This window comes from Neovison vison, chromosome 1 (assembly GCF_020171115.1).
Source record: "Neovison vison isolate M4711 chromosome 1, ASM_NN_V1, whole genome shotgun sequence".
Taxonomy (NCBI): domain Eukaryota; kingdom Metazoa; phylum Chordata; class Mammalia; order Carnivora; family Mustelidae; genus Neogale; species Neogale vison.
Window position 1 is genome coordinate 292,688,179 of NC_058091.1, and position 24,293 is coordinate 292,712,471.

At 37.5% G+C, this 24,293-nt stretch overlaps 1 long non-coding RNA gene across 1 annotated transcript in view; it reads left to right on the forward strand.

Moving 5' to 3' along the window:
• The first annotated feature begins 22,141 nt into the window (after positions 1-22,141).
• Positions 22,142-24,293, forward strand: part of LOC122902293 — a 128,235-nt gene continuing 126,083 nt past the window's right edge. Inside the window, exon 1 of the long non-coding RNA XR_006383791.1 lies at positions 22,142-22,219. This is a non-coding gene — a long non-coding RNA (uncharacterized LOC122902293). The remainder of the gene's footprint in view (positions 22,220-24,293) is intronic.

Below are 24,293 nucleotides of genomic sequence, written 5' to 3' on the forward strand. Positions count from 1 at the left end.
GAAATTAGAGAATTTCATCACGGAGAGATGAGACTATTTTAGTTTACATATGACCAACCAATGAAAGAATAAGTATACACATTCAGTTTGATTTTAGGTAAATTAGTAAGTATATTAATTTCCTAACTTTCTCCAGAACTAAAATGACTTGCTCAATGACTTGCATTTTTTAACCGTTTTCATTATTTTTTATTCAAGTTGAATAGATACACTACAAGGAACTTCAAATGTTTAACACTAGAGAAATCTTTCCCTAGTTTCTTTTCCCATGGAGCAGTTGGCAACTCATTTAAAATGGAATCATTCAGCTGTATTTTTACTATTGTTTCATGATACTAAAGTTTAAGGGCTCACCAGTACTGGAATGATTACTCAGTGAATTACCCAAAGTTTTAAGTGTCCCTATCTCCACAACTTGTGACCTCTTGGAAGGTAGTTTCATTGGTTATCAAGAACTTTGAATGCTGTCTTGATTTTGATAAATGACATATAATCGCTGAATCTGAAATTCCCTTCCTATTGAAAGTATCATTCCCACAGTCCCCACATCTTCTCTATTCTCCTTTAATGGATGAAGAAGTATATTTGGTATTCTAAGGCCAAACACTTTTTAGCATTGTAGGCTCATCACTTTCCTTTCCATAAAAGAGATACACTATTATGGATAATAATATTGGCTTACTTATCAATAATAATGTTGTTCAAAATTGGCCTATTGTTTTTTCCTAAAAAGTGATGATATTTTACTTTGAATTTCAAGTTAATCTTAACCTCAGTAAGCAAATGAAATTGACACATTCATTAATGAAAAGGAATTTTATCTTTTTTTTTGTTTTTTAAGGTTTTATTTATTTATTTGACAGAGGGAGAGAGAGAGAGCCCAAGCAGGGGGAGTGGCAGGGTTAGGGAGAAGCAGGCTTCCCAATGAGCAGGGAGCCTAAGTGGGACTCCATTCCAGGACCTCGGATCATGACCTGAGCCACAACGTTGCTTAAAACCAAAGATGCTTAAATGACTGAGCCACCCGGTCGCCCTAGGAATTTTATTCTAAATAGGAAAAAAAAAGTTGGATACTTTGAAATAATTAATTCACTCCAGGTTTATTCCAGAAAGGTGAATTTTTATTGTATATTACACTCTATTCTATTCTTTCTACTATTTTATTCATCATCTATGTATTGGATATTTACTCTTTTCCAAAAAATATGCAAATATATTGATTTAACAACCAGAGACAAATCAGTTTCAGTTTCTGTTAGACTAGGTCGAGGAAGGATTGGATTGAAAAAGTTTCTCAAGAACCATACAGGGTTTTTGTTTGTTTGTTTTTTAATTCTTCTTACCTAAAATCTACTCTCAAACAGTTTTATAATGGAGATTCTTACTGTCTATATATTAACACTGCTGTAAATTCTCTAGGGTGTTAAATGTTTATTTCTAGGATTTTAATATGTTGCATGAATCTGTAGAACAGTAAGAAATGATAATCCAAAAAGAGAAATTGCAGATTTCAAAAATAGGAAGAAAAAGTTGGGAAGTTGTACTTTCTTAGAGACTGAATGCAACCAAGATTTGCTTTCTATTATTTGCTTTTCAGGAATGTGTCTGACTCTTAACTGACAAAGACTGCATTGACAGAAAGCCTTTCCAAAGGTTAATTATTTTATAAAGAAAGAAATCAGTACTATATTGCTTGTTACCCTTTATTTTAATCTTAAAATTATTTCCCTTAATTGCCTGACTGCATAGTTTCAGGGATGTTTTTGATTTCTCATTTACCTTATCAGTTAAAATATTTTTCAAATCTGCATCTTATCTGGTTAATCTTATTTTTTTCTGAAGAGAATAGATTAAATCCACCTAACTGTCTACTTTATTAAATTTTGGCTATAATTTATGTTACTGTAATAGAATCAGGACAGGAGGAAATTAAATTGCTTAAAAAATACAGAAGAGTCTGTGGCTTCCATAGTCTCCTAGGTAAAGTCTGAAACCATTTAATGTTCTAAGTGGAGAGAGTAGCATTATAAAACTTTAAGAAAACAAATGCCAAAATAACATTTACTTCTTTTCATTTTGATAGTAGCATATTGGCAAGTCACTGTACTCTCTGGATAGGGATTTTGATTTCCCGTTGAATAATTTTATAATCATTCAAAAGTTTTAGGCAGAAAACTTGTTCCAAAATTTTAACATCAGTTGCAGTTGTGCAGGGGTTAGACTGTTTTATTTCCCAGTACTTGTTCCCTGGGCAGAAAGAAAATAGAGTTTGTATTGGTTATCAATGCTATAAATCAATATACACAACTAATTTGGACCAGTCAAGGATAAAAACAATACTCCACTTTATTCTGTAATTATTCAAAAGATTTACCTCTTCTTTCCATTTCATTTTTTATAGCAACCCTACTCGGAAGGATATACATGGAAGATGCCTAGATTTAGGGAGATACAGAAAATTGTCAAGGGGAAGGAATTGCTGGAGAAATTGTCGTACCGTTAATCTGTTGTGTCTAGTCTGAAAATGAAATCAGTGGAAACTTGAACTGATTTGTATTAACCAAGAACCATAAGAATAAGACTATCTGGTGCCAGTGTTTGGGAATGGTGATTTTTAACATTAAAAATGATGCAGTGATTGGCACTCTTCTCAGTATCCATGTTTGTTAAGTAGTATGAGCCACATACTATGTTGTTTAGCTGCTATTAATAAATGAGTATTTATCAGGTGCCTACTGTGTATGCAGCAGTAGTTTCGGCACTCTGTGGGGGATGTGAGGGTGGAAAGGGCATGTAAGACGGGGCGGGTGGGCGGCTCAGTCGGTGGAGTGTTGGACTCTTGATTTTGGCTCAGGTCATGATTTCAGGATTATGAGATTGAGCCCCTTGTCAGTGCAGAGTCTGCTTGAGAGGCTCTCGCTCTCTTTCTGCCCCTCCCCACACTTGCATACCTGCTCTCTCTCTCTCTCAAATAAATAAATAAATAAATCTCTTATTAAAAAGAAAAGGACACATTTGACAGATTGTGAAGTACGAAGGAAAACCGCATTCTTTCATCAAAGGGTTTCAGAATGTCATAGATATAATTATTTAGTAACAAAGTAACAAAGTCAAATGCACAGTTTAAAACTCAAATACATTGGTATGTGATAGAAGTGGGTATGATTGTTCTGTTAACTTTTTAAACTGAGACTTGAGTTCTGACTTTAAAAATAAAGTTGTATATTTTCAGATGCTCACATTGCCAAGCACTGAAGACTGAATTCTGTGTTCAGCTATTTGGCTGTTGTTAGCACTGATGCATGAAGCAGAAAGAAAACAGCTTGATTTTCATAAGTTAGGCAAACTCTGGAGAGCTGGGAATGGCAGGGAGGCAATTGGCTTGCAAAATAAACTGACCAAACCGGAAGCCAAAATTAAATAGAGGGTATAAGGGCACCCCAGGGATCGCCTTAACAATGTACTAGTTAAAACTAACTATTGTCATATTACCACTGCTAATGAAGAAGCCATAGGAGAAGGCAAGCAGTGTCTCTTCCTGATTACTGTGGGCTTCCACTTTAACTAGCAAAGGCACTCAATGATCCTTTAAAAAATGAATTTACTGAAATGTCTTTCTGCTATTAGTGAGGATACCATTAGACATGGTTTAGCTTCTGAAAGTATGAAGACGGTTTGGCTAATGATGGCTGAAACTGCTGGATAAAACAATAGTCTTAGACATAGTTTTATTTATTTATTTATTTATTACCATATTTTGTGACTTGATAAGGATTTTAGTTTCTAATACGCTTAAAAAAATGATCTGGGGAAGTTACTAAATGCCAATTTTCATTTAGAAATATTAGTCTGTTGGCTTGGTTAAGTCTTTAAAAATAGTTCTGATGCTCGAAGCTTGGGAAAAGATATTTTCCCAGTGGTGGCTTTTAGAACAGTGGCAGTCAATTAGTATGCAAAGTGGTGCCGCTCTAAAAGAAGACTACACCATTATTAACTATATTACAAATTTGGCTTTGAGGGCAAATAAAAACTAACGATTAGAATATCTATGAAAATATCTAGAATATGTGAAAATGATTCTTTATCCAGCCCTTCTCATATTTGAAGAAGCAAAATGTACTTCCATATTTGATTCAACACTTATTCAGTAATCATTCATCCATCCATCTAAGACTCAACAGATATTTACATTTCTACCACAGGTGAAATGGGTTGAGTATAAAAGTAAGGTTAATAAATAACAACAGTAATAAGTAATATTTCTTAAGCTGGGAACTTTGGCCTCCAGGGTACTGATTAAAGGCAAGACAGCTAGTCCCTACATCCTGGGTTGGAACCCTTACTCTGTAGCTTACTGATTGTGTGAGCTTAGGCAAGTTATTAATTCCTCAGTTTTCTTATCTGTAAAATGGATATACAATAACAGCACCCATTCTGTAGGTTTATTTTGAAAGAGCAATGAGATAGCATCTGAAAAAGCATTTTGAACAGTACAAGTCTCATGGTAAATGATCAATAAGTATTAATTATAGTTTATTGTCTCAATTTTTGCATTTAATCTTTATAGACTTGAGTCTGCCAATGAAACACTTAAAATGAAACAGGTAAGCAATATAAAATGGGATGGATTATAATTGCTTCTTTAGGAATTAAAATGCTGAGTTTCCACAGCGTGATGTCTTTTTGTCTCAATTTGTGAACTATAGCTGTAAGTCCTCATACTTTATTAAAAATAATAATAGATGTACAATAATAATAATTATCTAAGTAATAATGGATTCTTATGGATTACTTATGAAGGTAATATGATTGTCCACATTTTATACTTGAAAAACTGAGCCACCAAGAGGTCAAGTAACTTGTCCAATATCAAACAGCTACTAAGCAGAGGAGCCAGAATTGAAACCTAGGCAGTGTGATGCTAATCCAGGTCCCTATATGGTCTCCCAGCAGGGCCACAAAGCTTTTCTCCAATTTAAAGATCACTCAAAAAATCACATATGATGTCAGGGTTTGAGAGCAATTTACTCAAGGTAACACAGTCATGAAAGCAGATAACAGCTCCAATCTTCTATGTAAAGCAGCTGTCTCTTTGTATCTGGAATAATTAATTAAAATAGGTCATTCTGATCTATAAAGCTGTAGAAGATCTGAATTCCGATTGCTTTAGAGATTAATTCTCTAGACTCACTGTCACGATCATCAAAGTGCTTATGCTAATATTTCCCAGGTTTGAACTTTGGGAAATCAAATGCACCCCCCCTTTATTTTCACATTGTAAATTTTAGGCAACCTTCTTGATAAAATGGAATTTAGGTCAAATCTCTCATATTCAAGCAGGTTCTTTGTATATGGAATGAGGAAGTAAATTAAGGAGGAAAGAACAAGACCTCAATTTATCTTAATCTTATGTTGTATGAGTCTGTGTTATGCTAGATGAAAAATGCATACATATACATAACAAATAGAAATTGCTCCTTGACTAGAATGTCAATTCAGGGTGTTATTGTAAACTGTGAATGTAGCTAGGAGATCCATTCCTCTTCCTTCCTCCCCAGAATAATGAAACAAGTACATGTTTTCCCCTTTTCTTTTATTCTTTCCTTTTATTCTTCTCTCTTCTTTTTCCCCCTTCTTTCCTCTCAATAAAGGATACTCAACCAGAGATCATGCTTGCTTCAGATGAAATAAATACTTTTGCTTTTTTGGTAGTTGTCCTTCTCAGAATCAAACCAAAGTTAGGCAGGAAAAAGCCCTGCTTTTCTTTCACTTACATGTTGTGCTCAGATTCAACATTTTGATTTGATTGAATGAGGAACAATATAATCTATTGAAGAATAATATTAACATAAAAACACAATAGAACTTGTCACAAAATGCATGGCGAACATTATAGCTTGTAATCTGGAGCTTTAATTAACATATTTGTTAAATGCCAATTCTTCAAATAGACACTATCAACAAAGAAGACTTTCCCTAACACAGATAATGCAGATAGCTTGCCTTCCTTTAAAAGAGATTTTGACAGTTATACCATTGAGCTCTGAAATTCTGCTGGGAACCAACTCCCATCCTTCTGCCACCCAGGCTTTCAAAATCAGAACAGAAGAGGAAGTCAGTAGCTTTTACTGCTCTACAATTTATTCCAAGGCAGGAGTTGTAAATGGATGTATATACAGACTCAGGAATTAGTATACTGAATACCTCTTCTCAGTTTTCATACATCTACCGCTGTCCCTGTCATTTAATTTGCATTTATTCACCAATCAAGTTTGTTTCCTGGATGCCTCACTTGCATGAATGGATAGCAGAGTAATTACGGCTAAGTGAAATGGTTTTATGAATGAAGGCATAATTTACAGCATTGTGTGTGAGTATCACCTCCCCTTCTCTTGTTTAATATTCAGACCTGTCACCTTGCATGCAAGCTGTTGGAAAAGGCTCCAGAAGCCACTGTTATATCTCTAACAAATCACACCAGATTGTACTGCTTTAGAGAACTTTCTTGGGGTTGAGCTAAAAAAAAGAAAAAAAAAATCTTAATAAGAAGCCTGAGATACAAAAGCTTGATTCTTTATTGCATATAAAGAACAAAGATTTGGGGAACTGACAGGTAAAATGAAGGGAGAAGGTTAAATAGAAAAAAAAAAAAAAGACCTACATTTTATTTTTGGAGAAGATTGAATTTTATTCCACGTATTTGCTATAAAATTCTCTCTTTAGAACACTGATAGTTCAGCTCTTGAACATGGGGCAAAATATATAGTGAGAACGTCATTGTTGACCGTGGAGATAGTACTAAAGCTTGAGAATTTTCATGTGACATCAGATAGGCATTTTTTTGAAAACTTTGCAGTATATATTCATAATCTGTTCAAGTTGATCAATTAGGAACTGATTGTGACTCCCCAGACATTTGGAAGTTTTTCCTTCACTAGCTCACACTCATTCCCTTAAGCCAGTTCTCAGCTGGGGGTGATTTTGTCTTCAGGACACAATTGGCAATGTCTGGAGACATTTTTAGCTGTCACTACTGGGCAGGGGCCAATGCTACTGGTATGGGGTTTATAAAGGCCAGGGATGCTGCTAAAAATTCTGTATTGTTTAGGACAGCCTCTCGCAACAATATGTTATTTGGTTCGAAATGTCAGCAGTGCCAAGGTTGAGAGACCCCACCTTAAGCCCAGTTTGCAAGTGTCCCCACCCTTGGCCCCCCTCTGCCCCCCCGCCCCGCTCCCATACTACCACTGCTCTTCCTTGAAGAAAATGATCTTGCCACTTGGCTCTTTTTTTACAGAACGAATAAAATCTGTCAACTGTGACCTCTCTTAACCCCTCCCATTCACCCACAAACCTGTTTGCACTTAAAGTCCTTACTAGCATTCCTCTAGCCCTGAAAAAGAAGAGCCCCTTTTGCTTTCTAAGGCTAATGATTCATGTTCTAGATTTCATCCCTTCCCTTCTCCCCCTAGACATTTCTTCATCATCTCTTTATCTTTTTCTTTTTATCAAAAACCTTCCATTCTCCATGGGTTCAAGACTCATCAATTAAATATAAACCTTTGACTTTAGTTTTCTTCTTTCCTTCACAGAAATTTTCAAAGAGTATTTTACAGCTGCTGTCTCTCATTTCACAAATGTATATCCCATTAGTCCATTGATTCTTTTTCAGCAACTTGTCCTACTTGTACTGTTTGTATCAGTTAGTTATTGCTGTGTAACAAACCACCCCAGAATTCAGTAGCTTAAAATAATTAGCATTTATTGTTGTTCACAAATCTATGGAACATCTGAATGATTCTTCCAGTCTTAGCTGGGCTTATGAATGTAACTCTAGTCAGACATGTCTGGTATGCAGGATTTCAAGAGAATGAGTTGAAGGGGAGGCCTCTTCAGGCCTAGGCTTAGAATAGGTAGAGTTCTGTTTCTAGCACAAATCAGAAGGCCAGCCAAATTCAGGAGGTAAAAGAATAGACTCCTTATCTTGATGGGAGGAGGGGATAGGCTCAGATACAATAAGGGGTAGAGAGTCAGCCATTTTTATATGCAGTTTCCCAACTGTATTAAAATTACTAAATGAAATTATTGATGATCTAATATTCAAAATCAACTCTAATTTCTAATTTCTTTCCTTGACTTTGTGGCAGCCTTTGGCAGTGAATATTCCTTCCTTCTAGAAATCTTACTCTCATGTCTGCTGTAACACCTTTATCTTTAATTGTCCTTCTGACTCTGATCCTTCTTGATAACCCTTGAATATCTTCACCATAACTGATAAAGACTGTTGGTTCCAGGGTTTCTCTCCTTGGATCTCTTTGCAGTCTACAAGTACTTACTTGGCAATCTTACCCCAATTATATTTTAATCTGTCCACCTATATTTGACACCAAAATCTAAATTTCTAGCATTTTCATTAGACTTATATCTCCCATCTGTGTATTAGAAATCTTTACCTGGAGACAGTGTATTATTATTATTATTCTTCCAATACCTGGTTCTCCTCAAAATACCTAATTATCTAGTTAGTTATTTTTGGCTCAACCTTTTCTCTCATCACTTCCAACCCTTAACCACTGTATTCCATTACTGGTTCATTAAATTTTACTGATTTATTTAATCAACTCATTTATTATTATTATTTTCGTCAACTCAATTAATAAACAAGTATTTATCCAGTGCTTAATATGCACTGGCCTCCATGGGGCTTAGATTATGTATTATCTACTCTGTTGGCTGATGATAAGTGATATGGAAAGATTTAAATTTGGGAAAGGGGAAGATGGGGAGAGCCAGTGGGTGTTGTCATTTTATTTAAGGTGGTCAGGAAGATCCATGGAGGAGGTAATACATTGTGAAGAGCTGGAGGAGTTGAAAAGTTTAACTATCTGGCGAGAACATTCTAAGCCAACAGGAGAGCAAAGCTTAGGTCCTGCTGTGGCAGGTTGTGTGATCATTCAAGGAACAATAAGGTAGCCAGTGTGGCTCATATGTGGGAGAGAACAGTACTTATGATCTAATTAATGTTTTTGTAAAAGTTAATTTTATTATTTACTGTGTATATTTTTATACTTTCTGTCAATGTTTACAATCTTTTATGCCCTCACCATCAATAAGACAAGAACTTAGCATGCTCTTTTGTTTCTTACTTCCTGCCCAAACTCTTCATAAACCTAGTCCAAATTGGTAACTTTGTGATTTTAGTTTCAAAAGATTATTTTCCTAAAGTTACTAATATTTTTATGTAACTCTGCTGGTACAAAAAATTTTTCGTAATTATTTTTGGGGATCTTTGTAAGATTTGCCTTTCTTAATGATAATTTGACTGGACATGAGATTCCTTATTTAGAACATCGACAATATCGACTTCAGTGTTACCTGATGGGTGAGGAATCTAATTAAGGTTACCAGATTTGGCAAATAAATATGTAGGGCACCCAGTTCAATGTTAATTTCAGGTAAACAACAAGTACTTTTTAAGTTATAATTATGTCCCATGCAATATACAATTTGGGACTAACTTATACTAAAAAACTATCTGTTGTTTTTTTGAAATGTATGCGGTAACAGGGCATCCTGTATTTTATCTGGTATCCCTAAATCTAATGTAATCTGATTATTCTTTTTCTATTTCTTTAGAAGATCTTGATAAAAGTATGTCCAGAAGCTTTTAAGAAATGTATGTTTATCCTTAGAATTCTAAAATGTCACCATGGCGTTTCTGGTTGTGGATCTCTTTATCTGCATTTTCTTCAGACTCAGAAGTCCCTTTTAAACGTAAATCTTCCATTTGTTTTCATTCCTGTTTTTTTTTTTTTTTTTTTTTTTAAATTATTGTTCTGACATTTCTTCCCATAGTTTCCCCCGGTTCTTTCTAGAACTCCTGTTAGACAGATGTTGAACCCTCTGAATATAACTTCGATGACACATTATTGTTATTTCATACCTTCCATCTCTAGATTTGTTTGCAATGATTCCTGGAAGAATTCGTTATCTTTGTGCATTAATTTAATCTTTAGCTATGTGTATTCCACTATTTCTCTGGTCATTATAAGCTTGATTTCTGGGAATGGGACTTTCCTAGGAGTCTTGGGATTAATAGTCCTCATATCATGGCTTCTTTGATCTAAGCACCTTTATTCCTCCATTAGCTTTTTTGCAGCTGCTTAGTAGCTCACTGTGCAAACTGATTGCAGAAAGGAAAGAAAGTACAGGCCTCCAGACAAACTCTAGCTCTATTTTTTATACCCACTGACTCTTAGTGGGGCTTAGTAGTCTGTCGCCCTTGGCCCGCAAGAACGACAACCAGCCTGGCATGGTGTTAATGCTTCGTCTCTTTATTTCGACAACTTTCTTAGCTTATATGTGTCAGGGTGACCAATAAGAGGCCAAACAATGGGGAGAGCCAATGAGAGTCCTGTTACTATGCTGATTAAATTTGAAACAGCCAATGACTATGTCCTCCTTTAGGTGGGCTTCACCAGAAAGTTCAGTGTTCACTTGCAGCGTATTTTGCTGGCAGTGAGCCAAGCACCATCGTGTAATGGTGGGGACTTTCCCGGCCGGAGGCGGTCCCCGACAGTAGTCCTTGTACAATTCTATGTTTTGGACTGACTTGTGTTCTTCAAGTTCATATGTTGAGATCCTAAATCCCAGTATCTTACGTTGTAGCTATATTTGGAGATAGGACTTTTCAGAGGGGCAATTAAAATTAAACAAGGTCATAAGGGTGTGCTTTAACCCATTATGACCATTGTCCTTATATGGAGAGGAAGAGATACCAGGAATATGCCTTCAGAAGAAAGGTCACGTTAGGACACAGAGAGAAGGCAGACATCTGCGAGCTAAGGAAAGAAATCTCAGGAGATCTAAACCTGCTGACACCTTGATCTTGATCTTTCCAAGCTCTAGAACTGTGAGAAAATAAATTTCTGTTGTTTAACCCACTCAGCCTGTGATATTATGTTGTGGCAGTCCTAGCAAACTAATATATCTATCTGTAAAGAATTTGATATTTTTCCTTCTATCTCTGTTCCTATGTTTCTGACCCAATAGTGCCACTTGGTTTTGTATTGTTTTTATTTTGTCTTATAGATTTATTTAGCTAAAATAACATTTTTGGTAATTTTATGGGGTTTTAGGCAAGAAGGGGATGTGGAGAAATGCTCAGTTCATTGGCTGTCTATAAACTTAGTTATTTTTCAGTAATAGAAGTAATATTAGGTAGGTCCTGATAAGACCCTTAGATGAAACCCATCATATTGGCAACAAAAGGAGATCCACTCTCTTCTGCATCTGTTTTCCATGACTTCACCCACTTCCTCTGTCCTGATAATCTTTCTCTTCCCCCAACAAACTACTTGCAATCTATGTTCCTAGCATGTCAAGCTCTTTGAAGTTTCATTTTGTATGCCATGATGTTTCATTTTTGCTGATATGTCTCTCCTTACTTTTGCCTACTTGTTGAAGCCTTACTCATCATTTGAGGTGCTAACCACCTGTGTCCTATTCTTTGGATGCTTTTCTCTTGCCATCTTGCCTTTGAAGTGTTGGGGCCATTCTTTGGTACCACCGCTGTGCATTTCTGTATGTCCTTTACAACATTAGTGACAAGGTATTAAATTATTTCTCTGTATTTGTTTGTACTATTAAAGAGTAAATTATTTGAGTATGGAAGTTGATTATCTTTGCACCCCATTGACTTAGATATGACTAATACTGAAAAGAATAATTGCTTAATACATGGATTAAAAATGAGTAAATGAAGAAAAAATGAGTAAATGAGAGTATCAAAAAAGACCATGAACCCTTGAGTCATTTTTCAATTTTTAAACAGTTTTAAGGACCATGAACCAATCTTTTATTGTTTCTTTTAAACTTAGCATTTTCATTTGATTCCGTTTCATTCCATGCCATTGATTACTGTACTGCCGTTTAAAGAAAAATTGGCAGGGAGAAGCTTCAAATCACTTAACCCTTTTGTATTCATTAAAAACATAAGTAAAAAAAAATACTTAAGACAATTAAAATGTAGGTCAACGTTTCTTGTACCTAATTTATAATACTGTAGGTAATTGCCTTGGGACATCCAACAGGCAAGCAAAAGAATCCCATTTAGCACTTGCTCAGCTTTGTCTAATCCAGAACACTTATCCTGAAAAGGGCACATATTCAAAGAGGAGAAACAATTATCTGCAAGTGAAACAGGTAATGAAGTTTCCTATGTGCTATAATTTTAATTTAAAGAGCATGTTTGAAAGGCTAAGAGACCCAGACAGGCAGATAGTTCCTTCTTCACAGTTATAAAATCTGTCACATCTTAGAAATACTCCCCCATTGAATGGCAATCACAATTTTTATTCTAAAGGTTCTACATCCGTGGCATATTATGTCATGGACAGCACTTCAGAATAATCTAATGAAAAGAGAACTCTTTTCCATGCTAATAAACTTCAGATTCTGCTTGTTTCAAGAAAATGAATTCAGGCTTTGAACTGCTGAGGTCCACATAAATTCAGGTTATCCATACAGCCGTGCGGAAAATCTCCAAGATGAGTTCTTTATTAATAGCAAGAATGAGTGAGTCAGTCAGCTCATTTAATGATCTGGCCCATAATTTGAATCCATTGAAAGTTGCCTGTTAGCACCTCCGGGAGCTGGGATCAAGCGTGACCTTGACTTGTGATAGTCTGAATTAAATCCTTGTATGATAGTTTCCACACCAGCTTTGTTTTGATCATTTGGCATGCAAGCAGCCTCCTTGAACATCCTTATAATTATTACAAACATGAAAATTATAAGGAAGTGGGAGGAGGGTTATGCTAACATGTGAAATTTATTTTGATAGAAAAGAATAGGCAGTTCTCCTCTGTGAAATTACTTGTGCAGGGCTATTAAAAATGATAAAGTTCATGCAGGCAGTTTTTTTAGGCCTCTGTAGAACATTTTTGTATATATGTTTATTTATTAGGATCTATTTTTAAAAATATCTATGATAAGATTCAAATAGGGAGAAAAAAATATCACTTTACCTATGAGTGACCTAAGTTTTCATCTCTCTTGGCAACTTGAACTTGTGAAAGTTTAAGGTTTAGAGTCTTTATCACATCTTGGTAATCGTATTTTAGAATTTGGATCTATCTGTGCTTTTAAATGTGATAGCTTTGTTTTAACATGTGTTTATGCTAAGCATCCTGTTACTTACTGAAATATGAAGTTAATACATAGTTTTCACATGATTGTTAATTTTTAAAAAAATTTATTTGGGAGAGAGGGGAAGGGAGAGAGAAAGAGAGAGAGAGAGAGAGAGAGCGAGTGAGCGTGCAGGTGGTGGGGAGGTGTGGAGGGAGAGAGAATTTTAAGTAGACTTGGGTCTAGGTGTGGAGCCTGATGTGGGGCTCTATTCCATGATCTTGAGATCACGACCTGAACTGAAACCAAGAGTCAGATGCTTAACCAACTGCACCACCCCGGAGCCCCAGTTTCCATATGATTTTTAGGTGTTGTGATATTTCTGCCTCTTTTTCTCCCTGCCTCCACCTCACTATTTTACTATAGAGAAATGGTGTAATGTAATTCCCTGAAAGCAAAAACTTCTTTATAGGAAATTAGTGGTGTTAAGGACCCTAGCTTTATAATGGAAAGTGTATGCATTTACTAGGGCTGCTTTAATAAAAAGTGCCATAAGCTGGAAGTTAGATTAAGAGGTGCTTATTGTCTGGTTGTTCTGGAGATGAGAAGCTGGGAATCGAGGTGTTAGCAGAGCTATGCTCCCTCTGAAACCCATAGGAGAGTCGTTCCTTGCCTCTTGCTAGCTTCTGTCGCTGTGTTGCCACTCTTTGACATTCCGTGGCACTTCAGTGCATCACCACAGTCCCTGTCTTCACGTGGTGGTCTCTGTGCACCCTCTCATGTAACTGTCTCTCATGTGTATGTCTGCTTCTGTGCCCAAATTCCCCCTTTTTATGAGGTTCCAACCATATTGGATTTTGGCCCACCCTAATTGCCTCCTTCTGTTATGATCCCATTTCCAAAAAGGTGGCATTCTGAGGCAAAGGGGGTTGGGAATTCAATGTATCTTTTTGGGGGGGGGGACATCATTCAGCCCATAATAGAAAGACAATTTAAAATGCCGCAATGATGTGTATTTTTTTCTTTTGAGTTTTGCATTTAATATTTCTGTTTGTTATTTGAACTATTTTAGATGTATTTCTAAAGGTGAGATATGAATTTTTTTCTTGATAATGGCTTTGAGACAATGAAAACAAGTAGTATTACACTGCAGTGTAGATGTGATTCTACATGAAAGTGCCCCATACTGTGAATCGAACAAATGTCAGGAAAAAAAAAATGTTCAGAATGACAGCTTTAGATAAACTTGAAAACTAGAAATGGTTAATATTATAAACAGATTGTAACAGATTGTTACAATTGGCATGTACTAGCTCTTTTCTTTGACTTTTCACTGTGATTTTTCCATTGCTTTATACAGCAGAAGTGATTTGATTTTATCAAAGTGTCTTCAGTTTCTTGTATTAATAGCTACATCGCATCAGAAATGGCATAAATTCAGGGGAACATACAATGCAGACTGATTTAATTTCTTTGGACGTTTCTTAATTTTAGGGATCTCCAGCCTTCTAACTTGAAATTTCCAACGGGGGGGGCACTGTGAATCACTTCTATACTTTAATATCATCTGTAGCTTATGGGTTCAGAACTTTATATAGTTTTTCATTTCCAAATTAGTAAACAGCAAAGTAAATTACTCGCAGGTAGAGTGAGTTGGCTGACAAACCCAGGTATTCCATGACCTTCATAATAATTTTCTCTCAGAGTTCAGTACTATAGTTATTTTAAGACTGGGAGGGGAGAAATTGAGTTTATGAAGTCAAATAAAAATCACATAAGAATAATTTTTATTTAAGACTGTCACCAAGTGAAAATCACAGAGAGAATTCCCTTTGAGGGCAGCACACAGAGATCTCGTGTAACTATGGTAGAGGTCAGGCTCATTGTGATCAGATGAATTGAAATGTTAGGCAAGTAAAGTTAATCTCTTTTAATACATTAGCATAAAATGATTAGAACCAATATCTTTTCTAGGTGATCCCCAGACTCCATGATATAATTTTACTTGATTTTTGAACTCTGCGACTAAATCTGCTGAAATATTTGGTCAATTTAATTTACTATAGTTCATTAGGACTGTCTCACTTGCACCAGGACAGTTGTTAGGTTTCCTAAGTATAGATTTTCGCTCATATGAGATCGTTTAATCATACCTAGCCATTCCATGATTATATGGACAGAACATTAGTAAATTGAAGGTCAGTTTTCATGCTTCTTGAATATTCAGTGTCCTTTATGAAACAAATATCCAATATACCCATTCAATGCATTTTCAAAACATGATAACTAAGAAGAATCTAAATAAACAAGAATCTTTCCAGGTCATTTCCACCTTGGAATCACTATGGGGTTGTAATGCTTATAAATCTTTTACAAAATACATATATCAAGACATTGTTGCCTACTCTTTTTTTCCCCTAGTATACATATAGCTTGTTATGCTTCTGCTGTGGCTTTCAATAGATGATGGAATGGAAAGAAGGAATAGTTTCTCATTTATTACATTGCCAGTTTAATAATTAGTTCATGACTCTGTGCTTGTGGTCAATTGCAGTATTTCTAATCTATCCCAGGGCCAGTCAATTTCAAATAATATTTCCAAATTGAAATCCATTAATCTCTTTGGTCTGACTTCACTAAAATGTATTTATGGAACAGGTTAATTGGAGCCACCACATCCATGACTGTGAGCCAGTCATTTTGAATGATATAGGTAGCATTAGCTCATGCTAGACCACAGCAAGCTCATTTCCCAGAGCCAGCCATACTTGCATTCTGGACCTGTGCCGTAACCGAAGGGGTCCTTTTGGAATAGAATGACTCATATTTCACCACTGTTTGCGGAAGAGAGCAGAGAAGAAACTGAATAGAGAAGATGAGCACCATCCAAACCAACAAAGTGCTCAGCTCCTGTGCGTGTTGAAAGGAGTCAGGAAGTCTGGCGTGCTTGAAATGACAGAGTGCATCTGTGTTTGGATCAGCATGGCTTGCAGAGCAGGCAAGTCCACCTTTCTCAATAGTGACCCTCATGATTAGTAATTTACATTAGACAATCGTCATTGATTTTTACGAGAACTGTGGTACGTCGAGAGGCTCCATGTTTAGTGCATAGCTATAGAACCTGATTCCAGCGTGAATCACCTGATGAGGTAGCATTTATTCTTCTCGTTTATTCCCTTATCAGGAGTCTTTCATAATGCTTCGTGTTTCATGGTATAATATTAGAGAAATTAAATTGCTCAAAATTTTATAATTAATTTTTTCAGTTTCAATTATGATTCACAGTCTACTAGTCTGGCACCTGCTGGCAGGCAATTATACAAAGTCAGCAAAGGATATGTGTTAAGTTTCTTCTTCATGTGCTTTTCTCAGGAGATATTTTCTTTCCCTTCTCTCGTTCTCTCCACCTCCCAAGTCACAGGTGGAACATGCTTTGGGGTTAAGTTTGCTTCTTGAACTGTAAGCACTTTTCTCAAGTGTGTAGACTGTACTGTATTGCTCTCTACTTATCTGCCTTTTTTTTTTCCTGAATTTTATTTCTTTTAGTGCATTTGTCCCTGGAATTTCCAGTCCCCATTTCTACAACTCTGCCTTTAGTCTCGTATCCTGGACCAGCTGAAGATGCCGTGCTCATTCTGATCTTCATGCCTGCTTCTCTGAGCATGCCATTCATTCTTGCATTTTCTTAACAGAAATTTCTGAGTGTCTCCTATTAACTCACATTGAGTCTACGGTTGTATACAGATGGAACTTGAGGCTAGCTGTATGAGATGTCAGGAGATACAAACACAGAAGGATCAACAATCTTGTTTGATTACTACTTATCTTTGACATTTACCAGCATAACCAGTCTTTCTCAGTGTCCCCACATAAGTAAAAAAGCAGATAAAAACAACAATTAGCAGACAAATAAGGCTCTAATTTCTCTGGCTTGTTGGCCCCTGGGTAGCACCAGTAATGGCCGACACTTTTATTTCATTTACTATGTGCCGGGGACTATTTCAAGGTTTTTTTTTTTTTTTTTTAGTTTTTTTTTTTTTTAGTTTTTTTATTTGACAGACAGAGATCACAAGTAGGCAGAGAGGCAGGCAGAGAGAGAGGAAGAAGCAGGCTCCCTGCTGAGCAGAGAGCCCAATGAGGGACTCGAACCCAGGACCCTGAGATCAGGACCTGAGCCGAAGGCAGAGGCTCTATCTAACCCATGGAACCACCCAGGCCCCCCCCCCAAGTTGTTTTAATCTTCATAACAGCCCTATGAGAAACACAAAGCAAAAACAAAAACAATCTTATGAGGGGAAAAAAAAGGCCACACAAAATATTTTAAAAACTTTCCAATTATATCCAGCTAGAAAGTCATGAAGCAGAAATCTGAACTTCATCCCCTTAGCCTCTTCTAGCTGCTATAACAAAATATAGATGATAAATGATAGAATAGAATATAATAAATGACAGAATATTGCTCAGTTCTAGAGGGTGGAAAGTCTAAAATCAAGGTGCCAGTAGGTTGGCATCGGATGAGAGCCACTTCCTGATTCCTAAATGGCTACATTGCTCTGTCCTCACAGAGCAGAAAGGTTGAGCGGTCTTCTCTGGAGTCTCTTTCGTAAGTGCAGGAATCCCATACATTCGAGTCCCGCCCTCATGACCTGATTACCTCCCAAAAGCCCCACCTCAAATATGAGCTCCCTTGGGATTGAATTTCAACATACGACTTTTGAAGGGACGCAAATATTCATTGGCACTAACTAATCTGGTTCTAGGAGTGTTTCTGTAAAGTCTAATTGTATCTCATGGGAGAGTGAGGGAAGGCCTGCCCTGTTCCTGTGCCAGAAGTAGCATTTCCCAAGGCATTTCTGTGCATCTTGAGTTTGAGAGCAGAGACTTAATAGGATTACATCTTGTTCAGTGTTCCGAGTGTAGCATCTAAACCCAAATGAATGGATGTGAGCAACTAAAACTGCAGTTATTATATGTGGATCATGGTTTATCAATTTCTGGAAAGTAACTTTGAATAATTGAACAGTATACATTTCAGATCGTATTTAAGGAATTTTGCTTCATATTCTCTCTCTACCCTAAATGTCTGATTCGGGATTTCTTTTATTCAGTTTTGTGTGTACTTTTGAGCTCAATATTCATGTTTCTGGTGGCCCTATCCACATGATGTGGTATAGAAGCCTCCAACCAGCATGGCCCAGATTGACTCCCTTATCTCCCGGTGCCCCTGTCCTCAGTGGTGCCTCCTACAGATTGTATCTCAGACAATGGCACCATTATCATGCCTCTCTTCCAGGCCTGATACCACGGCTGCATTCTTCATTTTCCCTGCTTGCTTTCCAATACCTTCTCCCCCCCAATCAGATCATTCCTCATGATACATCTTTTCTGTGTCCTTAACATTTCTTGACTCCTCTTCCTTCCCATCATCTCCACAATTTAATTAGTTTCTTTTTTCCCTTGGCTATTTGTGGTAGACAATTCCCTGTATCTCTGGCCCTCCCGTCCGCTGTCTTGGTTTTTAGCATGACATACAACATGTCTTATCATGTGGCCTTTGCTTCCCCTTCGGATTCAACCCTTACTCCCTGACAGTCTCTGCTACCTGTAATGAGGCCCTCGCAGTTCTTCAGAGGCGGGGTGTGCTGCACTTCACTCCCGGGAGTCTGTCTACACTCTTCGCTCTGTGTGGAATACGCATCTCATCCCTCACCCTTCCTTTTACGTAATCCCTGCCCACACTTCCATTCTGCCTTTCCACACAGAGTCTGGCATTTCATGGGTCCTCTAGAAATACATATTAAGTGGATCATGGAATGAATATAGATGGTCCTCCAAGAGAGAAGACTGGGTTAGAGATGAAGAAGCATTTGTGTTAGAGAATGGAGGTGATATTTCTCAAAAGCCTAAACTTAAACAACAACAACAACAACAACACAAAACTTAATGCCTACTTCAAGAGTAGGGTTTAATAATGAAGGTATTTACTTGTCATGTGATTCCAAAAGACAGATGAACTTGTTTCTATATTGGTAATAGACTACTGATCTCATTTTTATTTGTCACGATTAAAACTATTCCTATCCATATCTATTAAAAGACACTGTGCTAAGTTTCTAAAGGTAATTCCATGATGTCTTTAAAATAACATCTATGCATACACTTTCTCTGAATTGGATTAACCAGTTTGTGTGAGTTTCCTGAACATGTAGACCATTAATATTTCTTTTTCTAAATTGTAAAAATGTGCATGACACAGAGTAGATGCTTTAGTTACTTTTGTTGGATGAGTAATTTAAAGAATGAAGAAAATCATGGAAAATAAACAGTATAGCAAAAACAGGACTTCGCTTACTTTAGTTGATAGTACAGGCGGTGGTCAGAATGTGACCAGCTCGTACAGATCTAATGTATCCCCTACATAAGTGGTCAGCAAAAGCACACGGATACTTGTCAGTGTGCTTCCAATGCCACTTTCTTGAGTCAGCTTGTTGCATCATGGTGGTGTGACAGATGTCTTCCTTGTCAGACACGTGTATGGAAGTTGAAACCGCTTTTCTTTGCCCCTCTGCCTGTAGTTTTACTAAGTACCTGCTCGAAATCCTAGAAGTTGACAAACCTCCTCTCCTTGGTCAAACTTTAGTTAGGCTCCTCGGAGCCCTCTGCTCTGCCAGGCTGGAACTTCAGCTTCTGTCTACATCCTCATCGAGTCCAGTTTTAGTAGGAATCCTGTCAAGTTGGTTTAAGCAGAATCACCCCCACTCTAGACATCTGATCACCCTCGATAACTGACTGGGTTCCTCATCTTCTGCCCTGCCCTTGCCTCCAACCCCTGCCAGGTAGTATGTAATTATCGTAGCCTACCTTCAGCCAGAAGAATCTCATCAGATTAGTTTAGCAAATAATCATCTTACCCTCTTAATTTTTCATCCACTGACTTCCTCCACTCTTCTCCTTGGCTATAACTTCCCCTTTTTCTTTCTTGTATTTGACATTCCACCCAAAATCTCTCCCCTACCACAAAACCCCTTTGTGGTAGTCCTTCACCTATCATGGCAGGCAGTGTCCCTGAGTAAAGTCCTGCTGTACTGTTACAAGTGTCTGAATGACTTTTTTTTTTTTTTAACAGAGGTAAGGTATACAGTGTTCTATATTTCAATATTGTCAGAACCACAGAACTCAACAGGATAACAACTGAAGAGAAGAGGATTTATCTCTAAGACCAGAGACCAGAAGAAGAGTCAAGATGAGGACAAGGAGAAGCAACTCATAGAGGGGCTATTGTAGTATTCCAGTGATTAATTGCAGCTCTCAGTCATTCTGGAAAAATAAATGCTCTGAGACATATCTCAGATAGGAAAGTGTAGACTAGAGACAGAAGGAAAGAAAGGAGATAGACTTGGAAATAATCTCACAACCTCTTGAATTTATGATATTATTTTTAAATGGCAATAGTTCTAATCAGGATAATAATGCCATCTTCTTTCTTGTTTTTAATTGTTAAAAAAAAAAAAAAAAAAAAAAAACCTCAGGTATAGAATACCAAGCAAGGGCAGGTTAAATTTGGAATAGATTTCTCTCAAATTAGGAAATCTTGCTTTTCCAGTGCTTCATGTAGACATGAAACTTATGAAAATAGTTAAAAGTCCTGAACGTATAATTATGTCTTTCACCTTAACATTTTAACTGGGATCTTGCTTTGAAAAAGCTTTTGTTCCATTTCTCCCCAATTCCTGTCACTGCCATTTTGTTTGTCTGAGAGCAGGCAAAAATACAGACCAAGGGATAACTTTGGGTAAAAGAGGAAACGGCAAATGAAGCAGTCAACAAGAAGTCTTTAGGGGGCATTTGCTTCCATCTGTGTATGTGGCATTTTCACGTGGCCAGGCCTGTGGGTCTGTGGTCATCATTGTTTTTATTTTTGAGATGCAGGAGTGCTCATCGTACTGGCTTTCCCTCTGTCACTTGAGCTCAAAATGTTTTATCTCGAATGAACAATCTCAGAGCAAGATTGACAGGATATACTGTGTGCAGAGATGATAAAATTGGAGATATTTTGTGTAACTTTTCCCCAACATATCATTTCTCTTTCTCTGTGTACAGCTTACAACAGGGAGTGGTCAAAGGAAAAGAGAATCAGCTTGTACCATGAGAAAGCAAGAGGAAAAGTCCCTGACATTTCAAGGAAGTGGGCAGCTACACCTTATCAGTCATGAATAACTGAGATTTTCTTAGTGTCCCTTCCTGTAATCACCTCAAGTCTTCTCATTTTTTCTCTTGCCCCCTCTACTCATCGGCACATCCAATTGTCATGGCTGCCATAGGAGACCTCCTGCAACTTAATGACTTGCTATCTCCTCCTTTCCCTCTTCACTGCTTTCCAAGGGGACTAGTTCCTTACCTGGCCAATAAGCTAACACAGGGTGATGAGGAGCCAATCCTTTTCCCTCCTGTGCCTTTTACCCTCCAGGGTTATATGTCCTTTTTGTCATCCGCTATATAGCATAAAGCTGAGAATGATACTATGGTATCAATTTCCTTCCAGAGAGCAGAAAGAGTGTGCGTTTTGGCATACCAATGAAGTGATGGGTGAGGTTTTAGCTCAGTTTAAGCCCCGCAAGAAGGAATAAACCATGTGTTGTGACTGCCAAAAGTACAAATAAAAGCTAATGCAACGCACAGAATGTCCCTCAGCATTCTCATTAAAAAGTTTGCCTACAAACAAAGCTAATGACAATTATTTGAACAGATTAAATTATGTTTATCAAATTATTCAAATAAATTAATAAAAATTACAGCATGGCAAAAATTTCTAAGCAGCCAAAGAGAGAAAATGCAGGCTTGAGCGATCACCAGTCCTGCTGAGTTTCTGTGTGGGACTGCCAGCAATTTAGTTCTCTACAGACTGCAGCAGCCTCCAAATTAAAGAGTACCTTGTAGTAACTACACTGTGTATAATGATTTACCATTATAGAGCACTTTCAGGGTATTTCTTCAACAGTAACTGTGATGGGAAAGTACCTCCTCATTTTACAGCTGCAGAATCTGCGAGTCCAAGAGGTTTAGTACTAAGAGAAGAAGCTTGAGCTAGAAGGTGAGCCTCAGACCGTTTATTACCATTTGTTTTGGACTGAATGTTGTGCGTTCCTAAAATTCGTATGTTAGAGCCCTAAACCTCAATATGATGGTATTTGGAAGTGGGTCTTTGGGAGGTAGTTAGGGTTAGATGAGATCGTGAGGGTGGGGTCCTCATGATGAGATTAGCTCCCTTATCAGAAGAGACACCAGAGAACTTTCTCTCTCTCTCTCTCTCTCTCACTCAAGAGCAGGGGACTCAGAATGAAACTTCCCTTCCAGGCACTTTGATCTTAGAATTCCAGTCTCCAGACTGTGAGGAATAAGTGTCTGTTGTTTAAGTACCCAGTCCGTGGTATTTTGTTCCGGCAGCCCAAGCAGCCATAAAGGATATATCCTTTCATCTGGCTAAGCCCCATAGCTGCTCATTGGCTAGGTGCCCGTGTGACCTGAGGTGCTATAAGTTTATCATCCTTTTGTACTTTCATTCTTTCACGCAAAAGCATTTCATTCAGTACCTACTTTGTGCCAAGAGGTGTGCCAGGTGCTAGAGAAACAAAAATGAACTAGCCGCATTCAGGTTGCTCGCATTTTGATAGAGGAATGACTCGCGTTAAGATAATTATAATGTAATTTGACAAATGCTATAATAAAAGTATTAGAGCATGTTGGAGGCGCGAAGGAACTCATTTAGCTTGGAGGAACTCAAGAGATGCTTCACAAGGGAAGTAACATGGACAACTCTTTAAGTGATTGTGCATGAGGCTTGGAACCAGTCCACCCAGATGCGCGCTGCAAGGATAGGGATAACAGAAGGAAGGACGGAGGGCAGCTATCACCTAGGCAGGCAGCTGCAGTCCTCGGGCCGTGTACCCAGCAAAAAGGTGAAAAGCAACCTAGCACCCTTTCTATATGGAATTCCCCCCAAGCTTCTGTAAGTCCAGAGTCTTGAGTCTTGACCCAGACATGACCTAGCAGAATAGTCTCTGGGCATAGCACAATGAAACAAGCATTTTTAATAAGTGAGAGTTTTTATAAACACTAACTCACCGAAGTTAGGATAACAATACACTCAGGTTGCAGGAGGGAAAAGTAGGCTTTTCTTTGTATTTCAGCCTGAATAAATTCTGATGTCAGATTTCCTACATACTCGTACATGTTCCTTTATACTCCTTTCCCCCCCCTTTTTTTTGCAACAATGAAATTTCTTCATAGCCCTACTTTCAAAGCATCAATACTGCTTTGCCAGTAGACTGTTTCCTCCTTTTCCTCTTGATTAATAAGCAGAGTATCATCTGTTTTGTCAAGCCGGTTCAGTTCTATTCTACTTTTTCCTGAAAGATCCTACAGTTGGCTAATAAGAAATGAGGTTGCACAGCACAGGGCCTGGTGAACAATTACCACTAAATAGAGATAAGTTTCCTCCCACAGCATCCTTCTAGCCCATTCTCTCTAAACCCCTCCCTGAATTTCAGCCACTTCACAGGCATCGATTAGTCATATTAAGTTTCTTCGTAAAAATTGCTGAACATGTAATTAAGATTAAAATACTCTGAGGGCTTTCTCTAGCTTTGAGGTTGATTCCTCCCTCTCTTTGGACATTTGTCATTTAATCTCTCTTTTCCTATAAATGTCAAAGGTACCTTCCCTGAAAGAAGTTTTTTGAAGATTCAGCAGTGATGTTAGTCTGCCGCTTAGCACATAAAAAGTGCCAAATAACAGCTTTGTGATGTGCTGGGCAGAAGCTCTCTTTGGAACATCTGTGGTACTTGACCCTTTCTGTGATTCTCGTTTCTTGACAAATTATGTCATATTGCTTCACTGCACATGAGAGAGCAACAAGATATAATGTAAATAATTAAAGCCAAAATTGTTGACCGTCTATTTATGTAACATAGGAATAAAGAACAGCAATGATGTAGCACCGCAGTGTTTGATGCAATAAAAAATCAAGTATTTTCAAGAAAAAGTTTTAAAAAAGACCAAATAGCAACATGGGGTGCCCCTGGGAACTTCTTTTCTCTGAAAGAGCTCCATGTCCCTATCTCAAAGCACTTGCTATATATAATCACAGCTGTCTTCTGGACTGTTTG